The sequence below is a fragment of the Lithobates pipiens genome, unplaced genomic scaffold (genome assembly GCF_037356315.1).
Source record: "Lithobates pipiens isolate NorthernLeopardFrog02 unplaced genomic scaffold, aLitPip1_a1.2 Scaffold_22, whole genome shotgun sequence".
Classification (NCBI taxonomy): Eukaryota; Metazoa; Chordata; class Amphibia; order Anura; family Ranidae; genus Lithobates; species Lithobates pipiens.
Window position 1 is genome coordinate 42,089,996 of NW_027507784.1, and position 27,855 is coordinate 42,117,850.

The 27,855-nt window shown below is 45.1% G+C and overlaps 1 protein-coding gene across 1 annotated transcript in view; it reads right to left on the reverse strand.

Moving 5' to 3' along the window:
* Positions 1-25,699, reverse strand: part of LOC143923676 (uncharacterized) — a 74,079-nt gene extending 48,380 nt beyond the window's left edge. Inside the window, exon 1 of the mRNA XM_077447491.1 lies at positions 25,596-25,699. The gene's annotated coding sequence lies outside the window, so the exon portion shown is untranslated. The remainder of the gene's footprint in view (positions 1-25,595) is intronic.
* Positions 25,700-27,855: the final 2,156 nt, after the last annotated feature.

Below are 27,855 nucleotides of genomic sequence, written 5' to 3' on the forward strand. Positions count from 1 at the left end.
ATTTTAGGCAGGTGTGAATAAATGCTGTAAGGTTAGAATGCTTTTAAAAATATATATTGGAATTGTTTATTTTTTTTATCAATTTACAAAATGCAAAGTGAGCAAACTGAAGAAGAATGGAAATCAAATTATTATTTGGAGTGAATACCCTTTGGCTTCCAACCAGCATCAATTTTTATACTTGCGCACTTTGTACACTTACACAAAGTAAAGGGTTTTGTAGGATTAGAGTCAGGTGACTCTACGATTAACCGATTATGCCAAGCAGGTACTAATGATCATCAAGTTCATACATAGGTTGAAACATAGGGGTTGATTTACTAAAACTGGAGAGTGCAAAACTTAATTGAACAAGCTGAAGTTAGAAGCTGATTGCCTATCATGCACAGCTGCACCAGGTTTTGCACTCTTCAGTTTTAGTAAATCAACCCCACAGTCATTAACTTAAAAAAAGAAACAGCTGTGTAGGAGGCTTAAAGCTGGGTGAGGAACAGCCAAACTCTGCTACTAAGGTGAGGTTGTGGGAGCAGGAGGCAGTTTGTTCACCAAAGTGCTAGAGAGTGGTACAATAATGAGTGTCTGCAGGCAACAACGGAGAATGGTGAAGGTTTCTTGCAAGTTTAGGGCTGCATTTCTGCAAATGGAGTTGAAGATTTGGGCAGGATCAATGGTGTCCTCAATGCTGAGAAATACAGGCAGATACTTATCCATCATGCCATACCATCAGGGAGGCGAACGATTGACCCCAAAGCAGCTGCTCAGCTTAGGACCCTGGAAGAGAGCAAAGATCACTGTAGTAGCAGTGCTTACTACAATGGTTTCCAGCTTCCACAGGGATTCCCAGGTATGGTCCAAGCTGTATAAATTGAACTATCATCCAATCATGTGAAAAGCAAATTCTTGTTTTTTTTTTTTTGTTTGTTTTTTATCTGGATTATAATTGATAATCGGAGTACGGAAAGGGATGGTCAGCACTCAGGATGACATGCAAAAAAATTGTATTTCTTTATTAGGTAAATATGTACAATGCTGTAAAACGTTTTGGACATTAGTCCTAAGTCATGGCCATGTTCGATACTGGGCATTGGATAATTTTGTCACATCTAACAATTTTGTAAATTGCCCATTTTACCCATGCCGGTTTGCCTTATATATGTATTGATTCCTGTACAGATTACTCCTGATTACATAGCAGATAATGCAGCCACCTTCTCAACTTTTTAAAAGCCTTCTTGTATTGTTTTTATATTTATTTTTGCTTATCCCACAACTACGCATTTTTCAGTCTGGTTTGCTGCACAAAATTACGTCTTATGTTTCTTCTTCTCCAACTTTTTCCCCAGATTAATCACACGTCCAACTCATATTCTTCATAGGCTATTTAGCTATTGTCTAGGCACCCACCCTAGGGTGCCTGCCTGAACTTGATTCCCCTTGCCCATTTTATTTTTCTCTTACTCCCCCTCCTATACTCCATCACGACCCAAACTTTTAAGGGACAACAAAATGCTAAAACTCTGTCCCTACAATACCAAAGGTCTAAATAATGCCTCCAAGAGAGGTCAGATTCTCTGTCAACTTCACAAAAACAAAGTAGGCATAGCATTGTTCCAAGGAGACCCACTTTTCTGCTGAATCTCTCCCTTCTTGCCACAGGTATTTCTCAAGATGGTACCCCAGCGTGAACCCATTGCAGAAGTCCAAAGGCTTATCAACTGCTTTCCACAAAACTCTTTCTGTTACCCTAATCGCTCAAGAGATCCACAAGAGAGATGTTTTCAGCATGGGGCACCAAAATCACAGTTGCTAATTTTAACTTGCCCAACGTCAATAAAACTTAGACAGATATGAAGTATTTACAGGCATTGGCTTGGATTGCGGAAGGTAGGATTATCTTGGGAGGGGACTTCAGTTTCCTATTGAAGCCTCATCTCCATTAGTCAATTCATGCTCTGTCTTATCGCAAATCGAAACTCCTCATTCATGATCTCCACTTTGAAATGGAAGGGAAGGGAGAAATAGGGTATTTGGGACTTTACGTGAGGCATAAGAAGGTAGGTCAAATGCTTCCATCCCTGATTGCCAATATGACTGAAAAGGTGATCTCCACTTGACTGATGTCTGAAGGATGCTTCATCCCCTGAACTACACTTCTTTCTACCCAGGCCACCAAACATATAGTCGCCTTGACTAATTCTTCATATAGGCATTGTCAAACCTCTACTCAAGAAACCAAACCTGGACCCTCAGGATCCAAACAACCGTAGGCCGATTACAAGCCCCAACACCATTTCTAAGATCATGGAGAAAGCTGTAGTACATCAGCTACAACTTCACCTGGATACTCACAAACTCCTGGACCCGCTGCAATCAGGCTTCGCCCGGGTCATGGAACAGAAACAGCTCTCCTCAAGATTTGGGATGACGCCCTCGAAGCAGCAGATGACGGAGAGCCGTGTCTCCTCGTACTGCTAGACCTAAGTGCAGCGTTTGATACAGTAGATCACAATACTCTACTCGTCCGCCTCACAGAAGTAGCCGGAGTCCAAGACATAGATCTCCATTGGTTCGCGTCCTTCCTAGGAAATCGGTCACAGACAGTGAAACTAGGAAAATTCCTCTCCGAAACTCGGGCAGTCACCTGCGGAGTCCCTCAAGGCTCTCCATTGTCACCCGTTCTCTTCAACATTTACATTCGCCCACTCCTTCAAATCATCAGATGCTCAGATCTCTGCTTCCACTCTTACGCTGACGACACACAACTTTATTTCCGGATCAATGGAAAAAAAGATCACCAACAACAACTTGAAAACTGCCTCAAATCAATAGAGGACTGGATGACCACCAACTCCCTCCAGCTGAACCAATCAAAGACAGAGCTTCTTATCTTACACCCAAATCATAAGCCCGCAACCAAAACCTCCTGGTCTCCACCAACCGTCTTTGGGCAGACTATCTCCCCAAAGACCAAAGCGAAGAGTCTCGGGGTTATTTTAGACGCACAAATGTCAATGGATGCGCAAATAGGATCTGTAGTCAGTCGATCTCACCATCTACTGCGCATGCTTCGCAGACTCATCCCTTTTAACCCAAAGAATGACAAAGCAGTGGTAGTTGGAACAATCATTAATTCAGGACTGGACTACGCAAACTCGCTTTACATAGGATTACCACAATATCAACTTGCGCGATTACAACTGATCCAAAACACGGCGGCAAGGCTGATAACAGGAAAAAAACCCTGGGAATCCATTTCTCCTTCACTGAGGAGCTTACATTGGCTAACCGTAAAAAATCGGATCACGTTCAAGACCCTTTGCCTCACCCACAAATGCGTGCATAGAGAAGCTCCGCAATACCTAATGGAGAAAATAAATCATTACACACCAAACCGCAGTCTTCGATCAGCCAACAAAAACCTCCTCCTCGTGCCCAAAGCCCGGTATAAATCCAAGGGTGATCGGAGATTCGCTGTCCAAGGGCCTCTGCTATGGAATGCTCTACCAATCAACATCCGCCTGGAAGAAAATCACCTGGCTTTTAGGAAAAAACTCAAGACCTTCCTCTTTTAGCAGATGATCAAAGCTCGCCACAGCGCCTAGAGGCGATTCAGTTCGCATTGTGCGCTATATAAGTATTTCATTCATTCATTCATTCATATCACAAGTGTCTTGTTTGGGCTTCGATTTGTGACATATATACTATGGTTTGGTCAGACCATTCACCAGTATACCTTACTCTTACGATCCCTCATATTCCTCCATGAGAATGGAGACCTAGCATCTCAATGAGTCCCTTCTGTTGGATCAGGATTGTCACTCTAAACTTTCAGAAATGGTCAAACATTTTTTACAGGAGCACACCTCAGACACCACCCCACTCCCGTACCAATGGGAAGCATTAAACACAGTTTTGAGTGGAGAACTGATCCAAGGGGAGAATGTGCCAAATCCATATCCCCTACTTTAGACAAACTCCGCAAACTGGAATACACCCATAAACATTCTTCCATGGCCACACTACTTACAGATATATCCAAAACCAGAACCCACTTGAAGCAATTATATGAAGCTTCAGTGGTCTTGTATAATAATAAGCTTCATCGAGATATATCCAAAGACAAATGTGGCAGATCCCTGGCAAATGATTGATAGTGTAAAGGTGCACTGATTCTATATAAAAGGTGGGAAAACCCACAGTGGTATAAAATATAATGCACAATAATGTTGCCCAATGTGAACACAATAAGTAAATTGGAAACAGGTGTGTGGTCTGGATTGGCCTGTAACACATGTGGATATACAAAATATCTTAAGATTGTATCATAGTTGCCAACTGTCACGAATTTCCCGGGACATTCCCGGGATTAGGACTTTTGTCCCAAATTAATTTTGTCCCGGGAAATGTCCCGGGAAATTCGGTTTGTCCCGGGAAATTGAATTTCCCGTTTTTTTTTGCTGCCGGCCACTAGAGGTCGGCGGCCAGCGGAGACAATGTCTCCTCCGGCCGCCATTTTTAGGAAGACCAGAAGTTGGTCTACAATATAGAGTACCTGTGGCGCCGCCCACCCCCGCTGCCAGTGTGTGTATATGTGTAAAGTGCAGGGGGGCGGCGCCACAGTTAAATGACTCTCCGCGTGGCAACGGCGGCATGTCGGGGGCCAGTGTCTGTCACTGTGGATGTCGGGGCGGGGGCCAGTCTTCGGGGGCCAGTCTGTGAATGTGGGGGCCAGTGGTATGATGTGGGCCAGTCTGTGAATGTGGAGGCCAGTCTGTGGATGTCGGGGGCCAGTCTGTGGATGTGGGGTCCAGTCTGTGGCTGTCGGTGGGCCAGTCTGTGGCTGTCGGGCGCCAGTCGTATGTCGAGGGCCAGTCTGTGGATGTCGGGGGCCAGTCTGTGGAGTATGTGGGGGCAGGTCTGTGGAGTATGTGGGGGGGGCCGGTCTGTGGATGTCAGAGGGGCACCAGATGTAAGGAGAGGCTCCGCTGATGGACACAGATGTGAGGAAGGTACCTCTGATGGGGCACCTGATGTAAGGACAGACTCCGCTTGGGACACCTGATGGCATCTGGTGGCAGGCAATGTGGCTACTGACGCGCTCATGGCTCCCACTGATTCAGCATTATGGTGAGTTGAATGATTTCATTTCATATTACAATGTAATAATAGAAATAATGCGCTTCAATCATCCTGACACCATAACAATCATGGCGCTGGGATGATTGAAGCGCCAACATCAGGTATTTGGAGTATCTTTATCTGCTGATTGTCAAACTCTGGAAAACACATATTGCTATTGTGGTGTAGGATCGGGGGGCTGCTGTCCCTCCTTTCCCTCTCTCCATCCCCCTCCTTTCCCTCTCTCCATCCCCCTCCTTTCCCTCTCTCCATCCCCCTCATTTCCCTCTCTCTATCCCATATTCATCTCAGACTCTAACCACACCCCTTTGAGCCACGCTCCATGTAAGCCACTCCCACTATTTAACGTAAACCACGCCCATATTTCGCCGTGGCCACACCTATAAACGCATGTCCCACCCCCTAATTATACCACGACTCCGCCTACTGCCAAAAAAGTGTATATGACAAAACTGACACCAGACTAAATATATATCAACAGTCTCTGTCAGGTTCCAAAAAGTCAATGTGAAACAAATCATATTCAACAGAGTGAATGGGCTGAATTGAAAACTTATATACAAATATTATGGCGCTCAGAAAAACACACCCGCCTACCGCATTTTTCAAAAATTGAAAAAAACTATATATACACAGTATTTAAAAGGTAATACTAAAAAATGACTGACAATACTATAAGTATAAACAAACCAATACAGTACAAGGGGAAAGGAGGAGAGGGGAACAGAATTTTTTTTTTTTTTTATTATTTTTCTAAAACTTAAATTGAATTGAAAACTTATTGTGTTCTCATTGGGCAACATTATTGTGCATTATATTTTATATAGAATTTGACAAAGAAATGGAGACCTACATAGCAGGCACTTCTCTGCCTTCAATAGATGCCCAAACCTGTCTGTCTATTGAATCCCTCTATACTTAAGAGGAGGTTACCACTGCCATCAAACTTACCCGCACAGGCAAGATTCCTGGAATTACGGATTCTGTTCAAAGTTCAACAGGACATTCTCATTTCTCATTCCCTTTTTGACAAGGGTGTTCAGCTCTATCTCATCCGGCTCCCAATGTTCTCCCCAATCCCTTGAAGCCCACATATTTTTAATCACCAAGCCTATTAAAAGCCATTCCCTATGTTAAAATTAATGTCCAAATTTTGCTTATAGGAGTAGACATTTAGATTTATGCCAAGATCAAAGCGGATAGACTACAACCACTACTGCCACAGCTGATCAATCTAGATCAAGTTGATTTTAAACAACAAATTAAAACAATCCTCCTTCAGCAATATTATTATTATTATTATTATTATACAGGATTTATATAGCGCTAACAGTTTGCACAGTGCTTTACAACATGGGGGCAGACAGTACAGTTACAATGCAAATGAATACAGGAGGGATCAGAAGGCCCTGCTCATTAGAGCTTACAATTTAGAAGGGAGGGTCAAGTGGAACAAAAGGTAATAACTGTGGGGGGTGAGCTGATGGAGAAAATGAAAATAAAGTTGTTAGGGGTGGGTACTATAGGCTTCTCTGAAGAGAGAGGTTTTCAAGGATTGTCTAAAAGCTAAAAGAGTAGGAGATAATCGGACAGATTGGGGTAAGGAGTTCTATAGAATTGGAGAGGTTCTGAAAAAGTCCTGGAGGCGAGTATGGGAGGAGGTGACAAGGGAGCTAGAGAGCAGGAGGTCTTGAGAGGAACGAAGAGAACGAATAGGTTGGGATTTTGAGACTAGGTTAGTAAAGTAGCTGGGAGCTAAGTTATGGATGGCATTGTAAGTAGTTGTTAGTATTTTGAATTTCATTTGTTGGGTGAGGGGAAGCCAGTGGAGGGATTGACAGAGAGGAGTAGCAGACACAGAACGAATGGTAAGGTGGATGAGTCTGACAGCAGCATTCATGATGAATTAAAGAGGGGATAGTCTATGTAGAGGTAAGCCAATAAGGAGGGAGGTGAGAGATGACCAGGGAGTGATTTAAGAGCTTTGTTGTGTCCTTGGTTAGAAAGGGGCTTATTTTAGAGATGTTGCAGAGGTTGAGGTGGCAAGATTTGGATAGTGATTGGATGTGGGGCTTAAAGGAAAGTTCAGAGTCCAGGAATACACCTAGGACCTTGGAATGTGGGGATGGGCTGATAGGGGCATATCGGGGTGGAAAAATTATAATTATATAGTTTAAGGAAGTGATGTGACATCCAGACTTATATCTGTTAGTAAATTTGTGATATTGGGAGGGGACGGAGGGAGTGAGCTGAAAGGGAGAGAAATAGTTGTGGGTGTCATCAGCGTAGAGGAGATATTTTAAGCCATGTGAGGCTATCAGCTGAACCAGGGAGGAGGTGTAGATTGAAAATAGGAGGGGTCCAAGAACAGAACCTTGGGGGACCCCAACAGAGAAAGGAAGAGGACAGAAGGAAGTAGAATAGTAAATAACGCTAAAGGTACGATTGGATAAGTAGGAAGAGAACCAGTGAAGAGTACAGTCACGGCAACCAAAGACGTGGAGTTTCACTTCAATGCAATATACCCTTTTGCCCTATATCGGTTGACGCTGAGAAGATCTTTGATCACTTTAATTGCAAGTTCCTATTGCTTTCTTTTTGTAAAATTGGTTCTGGTCCTCTCATGTTTTTATGCATTATATCCCTTTATTCCTCACCTTATGCCAGAGTTTGAGTCAATGGCTCCTTGTCCAACACATTTTTTTCTTTTTTTTGCAAAATCGTTTTTTTTTGAGTTTTTGATTATCATTATCATTCAACATGTCCAACACATTTTTAATCAAAAACAGAACTAGACAAGGATGCTCCTTGTCTCGATTCCTATATATCCTAACTATGGAACACGTAGCCATGACATTGAGACAAAACCCTAATATCTCTGGCATATCTGTAAGACCTTTTAACTCTATGTTAGCATTGTTCACTGATGACCTGTTGCATGTGACTAAACCGTTAACCTCCTTACCATGGATAATGCAGGTGTTCCACCATTTCAGTACCCTCAGCAACTTCAGGGTAAATTATAAGTCAAAACTTTTAAACATCTCCTTGTCATCTTATCAACTCCACCAACTGCAGGGCATTTTACCATTTAAGATGTGTTCTACTTCCGTGACTTATGGAATTAATGTACTAAAAATGGATATCATCCACCACTTTCTATACATATTCCAGACACTTCCACTGAACATTCCATTCTCTTATTACCAAAAACAAATTTTCTGTCTTCATCTGGAACAACTCCTACCCTAAGCTGCACTACAAAATATTAACGCTTCCGAAGATACGAGGGGAATGGGGGTCTCAGATGCCCCCAATTAACATAGGGCAGCCATCATCAATGGATTACTTGGCTGGATTCACCACTCCTCCACAAAGTCCTGGGTTCAATTAGAATCATACATGTTTGTTTTTGTTGTTGTTGTGTATGTTAGACCTACGAGCCCTCCAGTGGATTTCTCCTACCCTTAGGAGTTGTCCCCTACCCACTCCTGAATTAACCGGACACACACTGTCTGTTTGAGATCGCTTATGTCACAATTAAGGATTTTACAATACTTAGGCCATATGAGTCCTTTTTTTAGCAACCCTGCTTTCCCCCTAGACTCCCATCTATGGCCTGTGGAACAACAATGACCATCGTAGGTTACTACAACTCCTGCAGTCCAATCCATCTATCATGACATTTAACTCTAAAGCAAGCTGCACAATTCCCATGAGGTACTGGTTCCATAGGAGACAACTTTTTTCCTTCATACGCTCCTTACTGAACCTCACTAGTGTCTTCTTTCAACCTACTCCCTTCGAGAAGTTACTTCTCAAATTAACTCCTCCAATGCATACTGTCTCTTTTATATACTCAACCCTATCTTCCTGAAATCATCTGAACCTCCCTTCTTTTACTTCTGCATGGGAAAGAGAACCGCAGACCATGATTTCTATAGAAAATTAATTAATTAATAAATGCTTTATCTTGACTCATGACTCATGACTCATAAGCTCTCGGTGGCCATGAAAACACAAGAAAAGGGGCTCAAACTCATCACTAGATGGTATAGATGCCCAGCTATACTAAAGCATATATTCCTCCTCCTATTCCGATATCTGTTGGCGATGTCACACCTCTAAAAGGACTATGACTGATATTTGGTGGGACTGTCCCTCTATCCAAGCCTTATGGATGAAAATTTTCATCATCTATTGTAAAGTAATGATAACACAAATACCTTTCTCCCCTAAGATTGCCCTGCACTCCTTGGTCCTGGGCTCAATTTTCATGGCCAAGAAAGATGTCCCACATCAATTTACCCCTTCCCACTCAAAATCAACAACCGCACCCTCCCTTTCGGAATGGGTCTCTGAACTGGACACCATCTGGAACTTGCAACGCCTGCTGTCACAGAGAACCGATAGATCAGGACAACACCATAAAATATGAGCATCCTGGTCAATGTTTCTCTCGACTGCCTTCTAAGACTAGATTACTGATTGAGTTTAGCGCACTGTTCAGGAGCAATGATGGAGTACCTGCCTTCCACGTCTTCTCTCTTACCTCTAGCCTACACTACTTTTCCCTCTTCCTCTTTAGTAACACAGGGGTACCCCAGGGCTTCTGTAAGCCTTGCATATCGTACATACAATATGTAGGACTGAGATGTCCTATACAGGTCAAGATGAAACCAGATGGATACATGCATATTTTGTTACATTTCCTTATTGTCACTATTAAGCTTTAACCTATGTCAACCTGTATTACATTTGCTATGTGTATGTTACAACATGTGCATTCTGGAAACTTCTGAGCCCACATATAATGGTTTGTAGTCTTTCTGTTTTACATTTCAGTAAAAATTACATCGTTTTCACAGACACTCACACGTGCCATCATTTTTGAGACTTTCGTTTTAGAACCAAAAGCCAAACAATTGATAAAATACTGATTTGGAGGATTTAACCTTTAAAGTGCTAAAAAAAAAAAAATTCTTGTAAAAATAAAAACTATAAAATAACTTAGAGAATAACAGAAAAATAACAGAAATAGAAACATTATAATGTACACATTAGTGAACTGACCCTCTTATGCACTTTATTTGTATGTCTACTGTTGTTGAATTGATGTTGGCCTATGTTGACTGCTTGGACAGTTTACCTGTTTGGACCAACCATTAAAGATTTTTAAAAAAATGTATTATTCTTTTCTACATGCAGAACCTTCTGATCAGTGCCAGATTACTCAGACGTCACTTGATTTAGCAGTACGTTTTTGGGCTGGGTTTTAGCTTCCAGAAGCTCATGTCTAGGCCTTGTACACGTGGGCTTTAAAGCACCCCCTCAATGGCGGGTCATTTTTTTTTTTTTTTAGCAATGTAGCGCACAAGCCCTGTATGGATTGATTTGTTCACTTTGCTTTAAGTCAACACAGTGTGAAATGTCTGAGCAGCCTTTGATGCTGGGAGACCCCACAAGTGGAATATCATAAGGATCATGTAGGTTCAAAATGAACTTCCACCACCAAAGTGTATGAATGCCTCGTACACACGATCGAATTGTTGGCCAACAAAACCGTGGAATTTTGTGCGAAAGGCGTTGGCCCAAACTTGTCTTGCATACACACAGCCACACAATTGTTGGCCAACAATTACAAACGTAGTGACGTACTACATTGTTTTTCAGCTCTTTAGCGCCACCCTTTGGTAATTTCGTTTTAGTAGAAGTTTGGTGAGTGTTGATTCGTGCTTTTCTTTTCGCGTTTTTCATTTAGCGCTTTTCAGTTTGCACTTTTCATTTCGTGCTTTTCAGTTCATTTCTGAACGGCCGTTCGTCAACCAGACATGTTGCGGAATTGGACAAGATAACATGTTAATTATTATTGGCCTTGGAGTTATTGCTTTGACATAATTTTTTGGGTTAAATAATGATTTGATTTGGTATCTTTTCTATATTTTTGGATGCATAGAATGCACTTTTTGGTTAAGTTCTATTAGCAGATAGCATTTCAAATTTTTTTTTTTTTAATGCACAATAAAAAAAATTGTGCAGATTAATACTTGGCTATGTGTTTTATTTCAAATGACAGTTTGGGAGTAGGAAGTTACATTTTAAAAAATACAATGTAAAATGAATAAGGGAAATCAATGTAGTTGTATCTTTGAGCTGAAGAACTACGGGATAATGGTGTTGTGGTAACTTGCCCAAGAAAAAAAAAAAAAAAAAAGCATTCTTGATATCACTAGAAAAAAAAAGCCTTTGAAAATTCAATTGCAATAACTCCATCAGTATCACCAGCAAAGCAGCTTCATTATTATCCCGTTAAATAAGAAGGGAATTGTGCGCTGCATTTGGAGATTTCCTAATTTGCCGCGTCACGAATGTTAATTCTCTATTACGAATGCTAGTTTACAAGACCGACCGCTTCTGCTTCCGAGCATGCATGTTTGTACTTTGGACTTTTGTCTGATGGACTTGTGTACACACGATCGGAAAATCCGACAACACACATTTGTCCGCGGAAAATTTGAGAACCTGCTAGCCAACATTTGTTGGTGGAAAGTCCGACAACAGTTGTCCGATGGAGTGTACGCACTGTCAGATTGTCCGCCCACAGCCTGACATCACACATTTCCCGTCGGAACGTCCGATCATGTGTACAGGCCTTTAGGCTGAGTCCTTGGGCATGATTTAGATTTTAGAGTATAACTGAAGGTAATTTTTATTTTATTTAATTTTTTATAGATTTAAGAGGGATTAGACCCCCTTTTAAGTTTTTCATTGCTGTCTGTACCTTTATTAGGGAGATTCACCCTTTCTATTTGTCCTGTTTGTCATTATCTTTCAGAGTAAAGCCAAAAGAAAATCACAAAGGGGAAATCTTATAATGGGATTCCATCACTTTGGAAGGATTTCCTTTCACTTCTTGTTTTGATTAGGGGATAGGAAGTAAAGGAGAGTTGGGCACATGTCAAAAAAACTGAAAGGGGTTATAACCCTCCCTTACTCCAAAATGAAAATAAAAAAGTTTTGCCTATAGCTCTACTTAAAATTAAATTGCACAGAATTGGGTTCTGTGAGCATTAATGGGGTATTGAATTGCTTTCTTGAATTGCTCTAAGTACTCCTAACCTCTGAGACAGGACTGGTAAATATAGACCTAAAATGAAGCACCGCCTGTAAATTTAGATGTTTAGCAGTTGGCAGGCATCTGGTAGACTCCAGGCTGGGCTATAAAGAGACGTGTTATATTCTCAGTAGTGATGGACGAACTTCCGACGGGACGTTTCGCGAACGCGAAACGCGAACGGACACAAACGTTCGCGAAAACGACCGTTCGCCGCGGGCTCCATTGACTTCAATGGGAGGCGAATTTCGCAAACCTTTAGGTCGAATTTGCGGCCACGGGGTAATTATTAGGGGGTAGCACGTAGTCCCACCACCTGGACAATAGCATAATACATGTATGAGGTGAATTTGGGATCGATAACTACAAGCATTTTTTTTTTATTTGGGAAATTGTTCTGACAATTCAGGACTATGGAGCTAATGAAGGCAATGGAGGAGAGGGAAGGTCAGGGACCAGGGTAGGCAAACAAGAGGGTGCAGGAGATACAGAGCACTGACAGCAGCACCGTAATACAGAGCACTGACATCAGCACCGTGACATACAGCGCTGACAGCAGCTCCGTGACATACAGCGCTGACAGCAGCTCCGTGACATACAGCGCTGACAGCAGCTCCGTGACATACAGCGCTGACAGCAGCTCCGTGACATACAGCGCTGACAGCAGCTCCGTGACATACAGCGCTGACAGCAGCACCGTGACATACAGCGCTGACAGCAGCTCCGTGACATACAGCGCTGACAGCAGCTCCGTGACATACAGCGCTGACAGCAGCTCCGTGACATACAGCGCTGACAGCAGCTCCGTGACATACAGCGCTGACAGCAGCTCCGTGACATACAGCGCTGACAGCAGCACCGTGACATACAGCGCTGACAGCAGCTCCGTGACATACAGCGCTGACAGCAGCTCCGTGACATACAGCGCTGACAGCAGCTCCGTGACATACAGCGCTGACAGCAGCTCCGTGACATACAGCGCTGACAGCAGCTCCGTGACATACAGCGCTGACAGCAGCTCCGTGACATACAGCGCTGACAGCAGCTCCGTGACATACAGCGCTGACAGCAGCTCCGTGACATACAGCGCTGACAGCAGCTCCGTGACATACAGCGCTGACAGCAGCTCCGTGACATACAGCGCTGACAGCAGCTCCGTGACATACAGCGCTGACAGCAGCTCCGTGACATACAGCGCTGACAGCAGCTCCGTGACATACAGCGCTGACAGCAGCACCGTAAGCAGCCCCAGGAGGAAGTCAGCACAGCACAGGGATGGTGTGATCCCCTCATAATAAGAACCCCCAGGAGGAAGTCAGCACAGCACAGGGATGGTGGGAGCCCCTCATAATAAGAACACCCAGGAGGAAGTCAGCACAGCACAGGGATGGTGGGAACCCCTCATAATAAGCAGCCCCAGTAGAAATATGACACCGCTCAACCTCTTCAAAGAGGAGGGTAGGGGCATATAGTACGGTGTGCTTTTTTGGGTCAGGGAAGTGAGCCAAATGAATTAAGAAGGTCTGTGTGCTTGATTCCAAAAATTGTTTATAGACATATACATGGTCTACTGATCACATGTGTTGAATTCCTCCGAGATCCATGCCTCATTCATTTTTAGAAATGTGAGGTAGTTAACACTGTGGTGAGCTAGGCGAGTACGCTTATCGGTCACAATCCCCCCTGCTGCGCTGAACGTCCTTTCGGACAGGACACTGGATGAGGGGCAAGCCAACAGTTCGATTGCAAATTGGGCAAGCTCTGGCCAGAGGTCAAGCCTGCCCACCCAGTAGTCTAGGGGTTCATCACTCCTCAGAGCGTCCACATCGGCCGTTAACCCAATGTAGTCGGACACCTGACGGTCTAGGCGTTCCCTGATGCTGGATCCGGATGACACCTGTCGATGGGTCGGCTGAAAGAATGACCTCATATCCGAAGTCACCAACACATCTTCAAACCGGCCTCTTCTTGCAGGCGCTGTTGGATTGGTACCCGCAAATCCTTCTCTGGGAGTGGGAATTGCTCCTCTGCCAGCGCACGCAAAAGCAGAATGCAGCATTTCTCGAAGCAAGGCCTGGAAGTGCTGCATTCTGACAGCCCTCTGCGACGGCGGTAACATTTCCGCCATTTTGTGTTTGTACCGGGGGTCTAAGTACGTTGCCACCCAGTACTGGTCCTTGACCCTCATGCTTTTTATACGGGGGTCCCTATTAAAACACTGGAGCATGAAGGCCCCCATTTGCACTAAAGTGGAAGCGGTGTGGTGGCCTGGCTCCTGCTCATCATCCAGGATAATGTCGTCCTCTTCATTCTCCTCTCCCCATCCTCGCACAACAGGGATCCCAGAAAGGTTTAAAGCATGCTCTTCTTGCTCCTGCTCATCCGCCCCGGCACCATCCTCCTCTGACTCCTCATCAGACTCCTGTTGTTGACTTGTCTCAGATAGAGTAGCCCCCCCTGGGAATTCATCCAGCATTGCGACTTCCTCATCTTCCCGCTCCTGCTCCTCCACAGCCTGATCAATGACACGACGCAATGCACGCTCCAGAAAGAAGGCATAAGGTACCATGTCACTGATGGCGCCATGGCTGCGACTGACCAGTTTGGTGATCTCCTCAAATGGCCGCAGAAGTCTGCATGTGTCGCGCATGAGCAGCCACTGGCGCGGTGAAAAAAAACCCAGCTCCCCAGAACCGTTTCTTTCGCAGAGTTCATACAGGTAGACGTTAACTGCACGTTTCTGCTGGAGCAGCCTATCAAGCATATAGAAGGTTGAGTTCCATCGCGTCGGGCAATCGCAAATAAGACGTCTGACCGGCAGATGGTGTCGCCGCTGAATGTCAGCAAGGCGAGCCATGGCCGTGTAAGATCTTCTGAAATGGGCCGAGATTTTCCTTGCCTGCCGCAAGATGTCCTGGACCCCAGGGTATTTGACAAGGAATCGCTGCACGACCAAGTTTAAGACGTGTGCCATGCACGGCACGTGCGTGATTTTGCCCTGTTTCAATGCGCTAAGCAGATTGGCACCGTTGTCACACACCACTTTACCAACTGTCAAATTGAGCGGTGTTAGCCACTCATCTGCCTGTGAACGCAAAGCTGAAAGGAGTGCCGGGCCAGTGTGGCTCTTTGCTTCCAGGCACAACAGACGCAGCACGGCATGGCAACGTCTCACCTGGCATGTGGAATAGGTTCTGGGGAGCTTGGGCGGTGCAGTGGAAGAGACGCTAGCAGCGGAAAAGGAGGAGGCAGCTGAGGAGGAGAGGGAGGAGGATGGAGTAGGAGGAGGAGAAGAAGAGTCAGGCCTGCATGCAATCCGTGGCGGTAAAACCAAATCTACACGGGTGCCACGGGTTACATGCTTGACGGCCGTCAGAAGGTTCACCCAGTGGGCAGTAAAACTGATATACCTTCCCTGCCCGTGTTTGCTAGACCACGTGTCTGTGGTCAGATGTATCTTGGCACCGACACTGTGTGCCAGAGATACATTCACTTGCCGCTGAACATGGCCATATAGCTCTGGGATGCCCTTCTCTGAGAAATACTTCCTTCCTGGGACCTTCCATTGTGGTGTTCCAATGGCCACAAATTTGCGAAAGGCCTCCGAGTCCACCAGTTTATATGGCAGTAGTTGGCGGGCTATGAGTTCTGACAAGCCAGCCGCCAACCGTTGGGCAAGAGGGTTATCCGGCGTCATCATTTTTTTACGCTCAAACATTAGGCCCACGGAAGCCTGCCTTTTTGCAGAAAAATGTGAGCTTGGCGTGATGGAAGGTGGAGTGGAGGACAATTGTGAGGAGAGAGGAGAAGGAGAAGTAGAAGACGAGGCTGGACGGTGAGAGCCTGCAGTGTGGCTTTGTGTGTTCCGTTGCTCCCACTGGGCTCGGTGATGGCTGCTCATGTGCCTTCTTAAGGCGGTCGTCCCTAGGTGAGTATTGGGCTTACCGCGACTAACGCGTTGACTGCAAAGATTGCAGATGGCAACGCTATTGTCAGCAGCGGACACGTTAAAAAAAGCCCACACTGCGGAGCCATGTGCCGGTGTCCTGGGAGCGCCAGATGTGACCGTACATGGTCGATGACTCGCTCCTGATACATTTGCAGTCTGCTTTGTCCCTGCTGTGCAATGTAAGTCATTGCTGCTTCTCCTCCCTATCTGCTGGTCCATATCTCCCTCTGAACTCCCCTCCTCTTCCTCTCTTGTGGGCACCCACGTGACATCACTAGACACGTCATCATCAACGTCACCTTCCCCACCGCTATAAGTAGAGTAGGCAGCAACACCGGGGACCAACCTCCTCCTTGGGCTGATCTGGGTACTGGCGTCAGACTGCTGAGTAGCGCTTGTTGCTACCTCCTCTTCCTGATCCAATACCAAGAGTGGCTGCGCATCAGAAATGTCCTCTTGATATGGATCGGAAAATAATTCCAGTGACTCAAGCGGAAGGTATGTGGTGGTGGTGGTGGTGGTGGTCGTGTTGTTGGTGGTAGTGTCTTTGGGGGTGCACATAGCAGAGAGTGAAGAAGAGGGTGCAGATCGAGAGGATGAGGAGGGTGCAGAAGAGTAAGGCTGAGCGAGCCACTCAACCAAGTCTGGTGCATCCTTTAAAGTAATTGAACGCACCTTCTGCAACTTCCCACTTTGGCTCAAGCCTGTTGCTCCTGCCCTACCCCTACCACCCCTGCGGAAGGGCCTGCCTCTTCCTCTGCATGTCATTTTTTAAATGACCCTGTGACAAAACTCTTAGTCCCTATACCGCTGAAGGACTGCTGCAGTATAGGTGAGCGGTCAGCAGTGGTGCACGTCAACCCTATCTATTGTGGACCTATAGCGGTCCTTACAGAACAGCAGACTGTACCGCACTCAAGCCTATGTACCGTAGCACCCTATACCAAGTTACCAGTCCTTATAAGAACTTTTGTGGACCAAGCAGGTTGTGTATTAGTGTTTAGCAGACTGTACGTCAGTCCCTATACCGCTGAAGGACTGCTGCAGTATAGGTGAGCGGTCAGCAGTGGTGCACGTCAACCCTATCTATTGTGGACCGATAGCGGTCCTTACAGAACAGCAGACTGTACCGCACTCAAGCCTATGTACCGTAGCACCCTATACCAAGTTACCAGTCCTTATAAGAACTTTTGTGGACCAAGCAGGTTGTGTGTTAGTGATTAGCAGACTGTACGTCAGTCCCTATACCAATGAAGGACTGCTGCAGTATAGGGCAGCGGTCAGCAGTAGTGCACGGCAACCCTATGTATTGTGGACCGATAGCGGTCCTTACAGAACAGCAGACTGTAACGCACTCAGGCCTATGTACCGTAGCACCCTATACCAAGTTACCAGTCCTTATAAGAACTTTTGTGGAACAAGCAGGTTGTGTGTTAGTGATTAGCAGACTGTACGTCAGTCCCTATACCGCTGAAGGACTGCTGCAGTATAGGTGAGCGGTCAGCAGTGGTGCACGTCAACCCTATCTATTGTGGACCGATAGCGGTCCTTACAGAACAGCAGACTGTACCGCACTCAAGCCTATGTACCGTAGCACCCTATACCAAGTTACCAGTCCTTATAAGAACTTTTGTGGACCAAGCAGGTTGTGTATTAGTGTTTAGCAGACTGTACGTCAGTCCCTATACCGCTGAAGGACTGCTGCAGTATAGGGCAGCGGTCAGCAGTAGTGCACGGCAACCCTATGTATTGTGGACCGATAGCGGTCCTTACAGAACAGCAGACTGTAACGCACTCAGGCCTATGTACCGTAGCACCCTATACCAAGTTACCAGTCCTTATAAGAACTTTTGTGGACCAAGCAGGTTGTGTGTTAGTGATTAGCAGACTGTACGTCAGTCCCTATACCAATGAAGGACTGCTGCAGTATAGGGCAGCGGTCAGCAGTAGTGCACGGCAACCCTATGTATTGTGGACCGATAGCGGTCCTTACAGAACAGCAGACTGTAACGCACTCAGGCCTATGTACCGTAGCACCCTATACCAAGTTACCAGTCCTTATAAGAACTTTTGTGGAACAAGCAGGTTGTGTGTTAGTGATTAGCAGACTGTACGTCAGTCCCTATACCGCTGAAGGACTGCTGCAGTATAGGTGAGCGGTCAGCAGTGGTGCACGTCAACCCTATCTATTGTGGACCGATAGCGGTCCTTACAGAACAGCAGACTGTACCGCACTCAAGCCTATGTACCGTAGCACCCTATACCAAGTTACCAGTCCTTATAAGAACTTTTGTGGACCAAGCAGGTTGTGTATTAGTGTTTAGCAGACTGTACGTCAGTCCCTATACCGCTGAAGGACTGCTGCAGTATAGGGCAGCGGTCAGCAGTAGTGCACGGCAACCCTATGTATTGTGGACCGATAGCGGTCCTTACAGAACAGCAGACTGTAACGCACTCAGGCCTATGTACCGTAGCACCCTATACCAAGTTACCAGTCCTTATAAGAACTTTTGTGGACCAAGCAGGTTGTGTGTTAGTGATTAGCAGACTGTACGTCAGTCCCTATACCAATGAAGGACTGCTGCAGTATAGGGCAGCGGTCAGCAGTAGTGCACGGCAACCCTATGTATTGTGGACCGATAGCGGTCCTTACAGAACAGCAGACTGTACTGCACTCAGGCCTATGTACCGTAGCACCCTATACCAAGTTACCAGTCCTTATAAAAACTTTTGTGGACCAAGCAGGTTGTGTGTTAGTGTTTAGCAGACTGTGCGTCAGTCCCTATACCGCTGAAGGACTGCTGCAGTATAGGGCAGCGGTCAGCAGTAGTGCACGGCAACCCTATGTATTGTGGACCGATAGCGGTCCTTACAGAACAGCAGACTGTAACGCACTCAGGCCTATGTACCGTAGCACCCTATACCAAGTTACCAGTCCTTATAAGAACTTTTGTGGAACAAGCAGGTTGTGTGTTAGTGATTAGCAGACTGTACGTCAGTCCCTATACCGCTGAAGGACTGCTGCAGTATAGGTGAGCGGTCAGCAGTGGTGCACGTCAACCCTATCTATTGTGGACCGATAGCGGTCCTTACAGAACAGCAGACTGTACCGCACTCAAGCCTATGTACCGTAGCACCCTATACCAAGTTACCAGTCCTTATAAGAACTTTTGTGGACCAAGCAGGTTGTGTATTAGTGTTTAGCAGACTGTACGTCAGTCCCTATACCGCTGAAGGACTGCTGCAGTATAGGGCAGCGGTCAGCAGTAGTGCACGGCAACCCTATGTATTGTGGACCGATAGCGGTCCTTACAGAACAGCAGACTGTAACGCACTCAGGCCTATGTACCGTAGCACCCTATACCAAGTTACCAGTCCTTATAAGAACTTTTGTGGACCAAGCAGGTTGTGTGTTAGTGATTAGCAGACTGTACGTCAGTCCCTATACCAATGAAGGACTGCTGCAGTATAGGGCAGCGGTCAGCAGTAGTGCACGGCAACCCTATGTATTGTGGACCGATAGCGGTCCTTACAGAACAGCAGACTGTAACGCACTCAGGCCTATGTACCGTAGCACCCTATACCAAGTTACCAGTCCTTATAAGAACTTTTGTGGAACAAGCAGGTTGTGTGTTAGTGATTAGCAGACTGTACGTCAGTCCCTATACCGCTGAAGGACTGCTGCAGTATAGGTGAGCGGTCAGCAGTGGTGCACGTCAACCCTATCTATTGTGGACCGATAGCGGTCCTTACAGAACAGCAGACTGTACCGCACTCAAGCCTATGTACCGTAGCACCCTATACCAAGTTACCAGTCCTTATAAGAACTTTTGTGGACCAAGCAGGTTGTGTATTAGTGTTTAGCAGACTGTACGTCAGTCCCTATACCGCTGAAGGACTGCTGCAGTATAGGGCAGCGGTCAGCAGTAGTGCACGGCAACCCTATGTATTGTGGACCGATAGCGGTCCTTACAGAACAGCAGACTGTAACGCACTCAGGCCTATGTACCGTAGCACCCTATACCAAGTTACCAGTCCTTATAAGAACTTTTGTGGACCAAGCAGGTTGTGTGTTAGTGATTAGCAGACTGTACGTCAGTCCCTATACCAATGAAGGACTGCTGCAGTATAGGGCAGCGGTCAGCAGTAGTGCACGGCAACCCTATGTATTGTGGACCGATAGCGGTCCTTACAGAACAGCAGACTGTACTGCACTCAGGCCTATGTACCGTAGCACCCTATACCAAGTTACCAGTCCTTATAAAAACTTTTGTGGACCAAGCAGGTTGTGTGTTAGTGTTTAGCAGACTGTGCGTCAGTCCCTATACCGCTGAAGGACTGCTGCAGTATAGGGCAGCGGTCAGCAGTAGTGCACGGCAACCCTATGTATTGTGGACCGATAGCGGTCCTTACAGAACAGCAGACTGTAACGCACTCAGGCCTATGTACCGTAGCACCCTATACCAAGTTACCAGTCCTTATAAGAACTTTTGTGGACCAAGCAGGTTGTGTGTTAGTGATTAGCAGACTGTACGTCAGTCCCTATACCAATGAAGGACTGCTGCAGTATAGGGCAGCGGTCAGCAGTAGTGCACGGCAACCCTATGTATTGTGGACCGATAGCGGTCCTTACAGAACAGCAGACTGTAACGCACTCAGGCCTATGTACCGTAGCACCCTATACCAAGTTACCAGTCCTTATAAGAACTTTTGTGGACCAAGCAGGTTGTGTGTTAGTGATTAGCAGACTGTACGTCAGTCCCTATACCAATGAAGGACTGCTGCAGTATAGGGCAGCGGTCAGCAGTAGTGCACGGCAACCCTATGTATTGTGGACCGATAGCGGTCCTTACAGAACAGCAGACTGTACTGCACTCAGGCCTATGTACCGTAGCACCCTATACCAAGTTACCAGTCCTTATAAGAACTTTTGTGGACCAAGCAGGTTGTGTGTTAGTGATTAGCAGACTGTACGTCAGTCCCTATACCAATGAAGGACTGCTGCAGTATAGGGCAGCGGTCAGCAGTAGTGCACGGCAACCCTATGTATTGTGGACCGATAGCGGTCCTTACAGAACAGCAGACTGTACTGCACTCAGGCCTATGTACCGTAGCACCCTATACCAAGTTACCAGTCCTTATAAGAACTTTTGTGGACCAAGCAGGTTGTGTATTAGTGTTTAGCAGACTGTGCGTCAGTCCCTATACCGCTGAAGGACTGCTGCAGTATAGGGCAGCGGTCAGCAGTAGTGCACGGCAACCCTATGTATTGTGGACCGATAGCGGTCCTTACAGAACAGCAGACTGTACCGCACCCAAGCCTATGTACCGTAGCACCCTAGACAGACCAAGTTACCAGTCCTGATAAAGAGCTTTGTGGAACAAGTGAGTTGTGAATGATTAGCAGACTGCAGCAGAAGGGCAGCAGTCAAGTATAATATTCTTTCTATATTTGGAAGAAAGAATATTATACGTGTACAAGCCTATTACCGTACCACTGATACCAGTCCTGAAAAGAACCTTTGTGGAACTAATAGTAACAGCAAGTCTTTAAAATTATCCTCACTGCCTGACACACTGCTTCCTGCCTGTCCCTATACAAATTGGCAAAAAAGAGTAGGCTGGAACGATTAGCTGGAACAGCTCTTTTGTGGACCTGATAGTAACAGCTAATGATGATGATGATGATGATGATGAAGAAAGACTAATCTGGCTGAGCTGTCCCTAAAATAGCAGCATACAGCGCTCTGTCCCTTTATCTAAACTGACAAAAGAAACTCAGGCTGCTGACCTAACACCTATACCAGTCCTGAAAAGAACTTTTGTGTACCAAATAGCTAGCGTTTTCTCTGTCCCTACTCCACACAGGATCCTTTCCCTACAGTGACAGAAGAAAGAATGTAAAATGGCCACCGGATCGGGTGTATTTATAGGTTAGGGGGAATGTCCAAGTGTCCATGAGCTGTCATGTCTCAATTGGTTGTCCTGTAACACATGATAAACGTGTCACGAAAGGTTAAAGTTCTTGTATACATTAAACACGTAAGTCCGCCGGGGCGAACGACGGAAAAAGGCGTTCGAACCCGCGGACGGCGAAAGTCGGAAATTCGCCGCGAAACGACCGCCGGGCGAACCGTTCGGCCATCACTAATTCTCAGTAAATTCTCACAAAAGTTTATGAAGTGCCTGCTGAGTGCTATATTCCATTACCCACACTCTCAGGAAAAAATAAAAGCCCCCAAAAATGTAAATTGTTACACAGTTAGTCAGACTGAAAAAAAGACACGGGTCGATCTTGTTCAACCAAAAAAATAAATAGAAAACCTCCATATAAAGGATCCTACACCCGCAGCTGATCCAGAGGAAGGCAAAAAAACATCTATGAAGCATGGTCCAACTTGCTCCAGCAGGGGTAAAATATTCCTTCCCGACCCCCCCCCCCCACGTCAGGAGGCAATCAGACATTCATTGGATCAACAATCTCTAGTGTTATTATTAATTAAATGTTAGTATCCAGTGTATATTCTGTACATTTAGGAATTCATTCAGCTCTTTTTTAATACAATCTACCGAGCTGGCCAGAACTAGTTCCTGAGCGAGTCTATTCCACACTTTCATAGCTCTGACTGTAAAGAAGCCTTTCCATACATGAAGGTTACTCCACATGTAAAGAGTGCCCCCTTGTCCTCTGTAATGACCTGAAAAGGAATACCTCATCACCAAGTTCACTATATGGACCACTTATGTATTTATACATGGAGATCATATCCACCTTATGCATTTGAACATTTCAATCATATCCCCCTTATGTATTTATACATGTTGATCATATCCCACCCTTATGTATTTATACACGGAGATCATATCCACCTTATGTATGTATGTATATATGGTGATCATAGCTACCTTATGTATTATACATGGTGATCATATTCCCCCCTTATGTATTTATACATCTCGATCATATCCCCCCTTATATATTTATATATGGTGATCATATCCCCCCTTATGTATTTATACATGTCGATCATATCCCCCCTAATGTATTTATACATGGTGATCTTTTCCCCTCTTATGTATTTATATATGGTGATCATATCCCCCCTCATGTATTTATATATGGTGATCATATCCCCCTCATGTATTTATATATGGTGATCATATCCCCCCTCATGTATTTATATATGGTGATCATATCCCCTCTTATGTATTTATATATGGTGAACATATCCCCCCTTATATATTTATATATGGTGATCATATCCCCCCTTATGTATTTATACATGTCAATCATATCCCCCCTAATGTATGTATACATGGTGATCTTTTCCCCCCTTATGTATTTATACATGGAGATCATATCTCCCCTTAATCTAAGGACTATATACTACTCATCTGCCACATCCAAAATCCATTATGTACAAAAGCCCCCCTAATCACCTTACTTAGCCTAAAAGGCCCTCCTGTGGTTTCCTCCTACCCTTAGGAGTTGTTGACTACCCACTTCTGAATTAACCGGACATACACTGTCTGTTTGAGATCACCTTATGTCACAATTAAGGATTTTACAGTACTTAGGCCCTGTGAGCCCTGCGTTCCAGGGCCAAGCTGTTGAACACCAGAGGACCTTGAAGCTGTAACAGGCCAAAATCCAAGGTGGAGCTGCCCTTTGTTCCACCGAATATCCCATCCAAACAAAAAAGTCCTTCATACGACATCTCTTACTGAATTTTTTGCTTTGTTAAGGAACGTTCTATAAAGACTCGAATTAGCAGACTTCGAAAAATAATTTTCTAATAAAAAAGAATGCGCTCAGCTAAAGCACAAAGTGCTATATATGGAGCAAATCATCATATTTAATCATTCCAACACATGGACAAACTAAAGGTCATCATAGCTACAAAGAAATTAAATGTTATAGCTGGATCAAAGGCGGGCAGTAAAAGTCCACAAGCAAAAAGTAAACTGAACGTAATTATCTTTAGCGGTAAACTCAACCCTATTATTTATAAGGCAGTGCAACGGTTTAATATTTTGTTTATGACCATCTTCAGCTTATGGCACCCAATTCAGTGCTTGAATCAATCCCCATATATATATAGATCTATCTATCTATACTGTATATTCTGTGTATGTTTGTGTGAATATATATATATATATATATATATACACTGTGTGTGTGTGTACGCATATATATATATATATATATATATATATATATATATAATTTATTTATTTATTTTGCTTATACTTATACATTGTATGTACTGTATATTTGAGACTGTGTTTACATTTTTGTTGAAATATTCACCTTTTCCCAAATGCTCGATTTTACGGGTGTAGTGGACATACTAGGAGATGGTCAGAGACTGTAGATGTGCATGGTTGGAGACATGCCGCAGGAGAACCAGCAGAGGCTGGGTACAGGGGACTGCAAGAGATCACTGGCATTGAAGTCCCTTTGGCATATAAAAACTCCCTTTACTGACTCCTGGGATATGAGCGCGACACAACAAGTACCAACATGACACATGTGGCCCTTGGACCGCGGGTTGAGCACCATGGCTTTTAAGGAACTTGTAAGCATCAACGGCCTGTAGTCCAACACTTGTGATTTGGGAGGCTTACAAGACAAAGAAGATGAAATATTGTGAGTGTGTGTCCCCTGTATCTATAGGCCAGACCGGAAATTTTCACCCGATGGCTTGCTGTCCACCCCTCCCAGATCTTAAAGAACTGGCACTAGGGTATGCATATTAATGCGAGTTGGAGGCAAATTTAATATTTGGTGGCTCAGTAATGTACTAACCGCTGACTGACTTTTCATACGGTTGTTGCCCCTTACCTCTTTTTTCTGGGGACAAGTCTAAAATTTTGAATTTCCCCTTACTTTCTTTTTCGGTGGCACACAAGGTACTAAAATTTGGTCTAACCCTTCCCCATTCTATCTATAAAAAAAAGCTTTGCCTAGAGATACACCATAAATAAGATGGCCGAGAAAGCAAAAATGATTAGCCGCAATATATCACAAATTTGAGAAATAAAGTAATAAACACAAGAAACGCAATTGTATATTATAAGCACAAAAATAAAAAATAAAGTCACTCGTAATTTACATTTTTACTTCTTAACTTTGAAACAGTAGTATCTTCCCCTTTTCCTTAAGGTCTCCTTTGTTGATGATGAAGTTATAAATAATTGCCAATTGCAACATAAAGGTGACAAACGATGCAAGGTGATTATTGAATAGTAAATTAACCATTTCAATGGTTGTAACATAGAAGCAAATGTTATATCAGCAAATTTTCCTAAATATACTGTACATCATTCTAGACCTTTAATACACAGATTATCAATAGTAATAGTACAATAATAGCAGGGGCTGTGTCTTACCTGTCCTGCAGCACTGGTCCTGGTTGTCTAAGTCAGGTCGTTCAGGGAATATGCAACAGAAAGTGTGTCACCGTGTGAGTGTAGAGACATCAGGAAGTTGGTTTAGCACCTTCTTTTGCAGACTCCTATCTCAGTTACGCCTGCTGACACCCACATCCACACCAACTGCACCAGCAAGATCACAGATAAAATGCCTGTCATCAGATAAAAAAATCTGTTGCATTGAGGAACTTATCAGGCATGGTGTTTGCTACCAGAGTGCAAATGTGAGATGTGCTGCCTGGCGTTCTTCCTTTGTCCAACCAACGGAGCTGGAAGCCAATTTCTGTAATCAAGCTCTACTGTCAGAATTCCCCATATCAGTGTAACACTACCCCAGAGGAGCCTCTTGGTCCTCTTCTCCTGCTCTAGTTGGGTCCACCTGCTTTTGCTTTGTTTGGGTCCTCCAGCCCTGCTCTAGTTTGGTCTAGTTGAGTTCTTTAGTTGCTCTAGTTGGTTCAGGTTGGGTCCTCCTGCCCTGCTGTAGTTGCATTGTCTGGGTCTTCCTGCCTTGCTCTAGTTGGGTTCTCTAGTTGCTCCAATTGTGTCAGGTTGGGTCCTCCTACCCTGCTGTAGTTGCTTTGTTTTGGTCTTCTGCCCTACTCTAGTTGGGTTCTCTAGTTGGGTCAGGTTGGGTCCTCCTGCCCTGCTGTAGTTGGTTTGTTTGGGTTTTCCTCCCTTGCTGTAGTTGGTTCTAGTTGGGTCTAGTTGGGTTCTCTAGTTACTTTAGTTGGGTCAGGTTGGGTCCTCCTGCCCTGCTGTAATTGCTGTGTTTGGGTCTTCTTGTACTACTCTGGTTGAGTCTTGTCGAATTTTCTAGTTTTTCTAGTTGGGTCCTCCTTCCCTGCTGTAGTTTATTTGGTTGAGCCTACCTGCCCTGCCCTAGTTGGGTCCTCTAGTTTCTCTAGTTGGGTCTAGCTGAGTCCTCCTGCCCTGCTCTAGTGATGACACGCCCTGGTACCTGGAGAAACACTGACACACCTGGAACTGTTGGAATGGCTTCATTAAAGAGCCCCTCAAAGGGAAGCTTAGACAATGAAATACAACAATATATATCAATCAAAAAAAACAATATGTACACGCTATAAATAGGTTGTTGTCAGGAACCATGAAACAGACAGAGACAGAAGTACAATCAAATCACACTTGTTTATTAATAAAAATAAAAAGGTAAATAGGAAAAAGCGTAGTCAAGCAAGCCAGAGTCCAATAGCCAGATCAGGTAGTCAGCCAGTCCAAAGTTCATAAACCAGATCGGGTAATCAGCCAGTCCAGAAGTCAGGGATCCAGGGAGAGCAACTGCAAGCAGGATGGAAGCCAGGAGGGATGTAGCAAGCTAGTCTTGAAACAGCAGCAGGGGATGGTTCCTAGTGATGTGACCAAACGTGAAGGCAAAGGAGAAATGAGCTGGAAGACTTTATATAGGCAGGCCAGACGAGCATCATCGGGAACAGCTGGTAACTGTGGAGAGAGAAGAGAGCTGGCAATTAGCCGACAGCTGAGCGGCCAGCCCAGAGGAGGAAGAGCTAAGCCAGCCCTGACAGTACCCCCCTCAATGACCCCTCTCCCTCAGAGGGCCACCAGGCTTGAGGGGAAACCGTCTATGGAACTCGCGGAGGAGGACAGGGGCATGTACGTCAGAGGATGAAACTCAGGAGCGTTCCTCCGGACCGTACCCCTTCCAATGCACCAGGTACTGTATGCGCCCACGGAACCTACGGGAGTCAACAATGGATTGTACCTCATACTCCTCATGGTTCTCAACCTGAATAGGGTGAGAACGTGGCACTGAGGTGGTAAATCGGTTACAGACCAACGGTTTCAATAAGGAGACAGGAAACACATTTGAGATGCGCATACTAGGAGGAAGTTCCAACCCGTAAGCTACTGGGTTAGTCCTGCGAAGAATACGGAAAGGCCCAATAAACCAAGGTGCAAACTTCAGTGAGGGAACGCAAAGCTGGAGGTTGCGAGATGACAGCCAGACCCTGTCCCCAACCTGGTAGGAAGGTGCTGGCAGGCATCTGCGGTCAGCATGGAGTCTGTACCTATCAATAGCATGACGCAAAGCCTCCTGGACTTGTACCCAAGTGGAACGAAGACCACGGAGATGCTCCTCTAACGCAGGAATACTCTGCGGAACAAACGAGTCAGGCAACATGGAAGGTTGGAAACCATAATTCGCCATAAATGGAGACAATCGGGAGGCAGAATTCAAGGC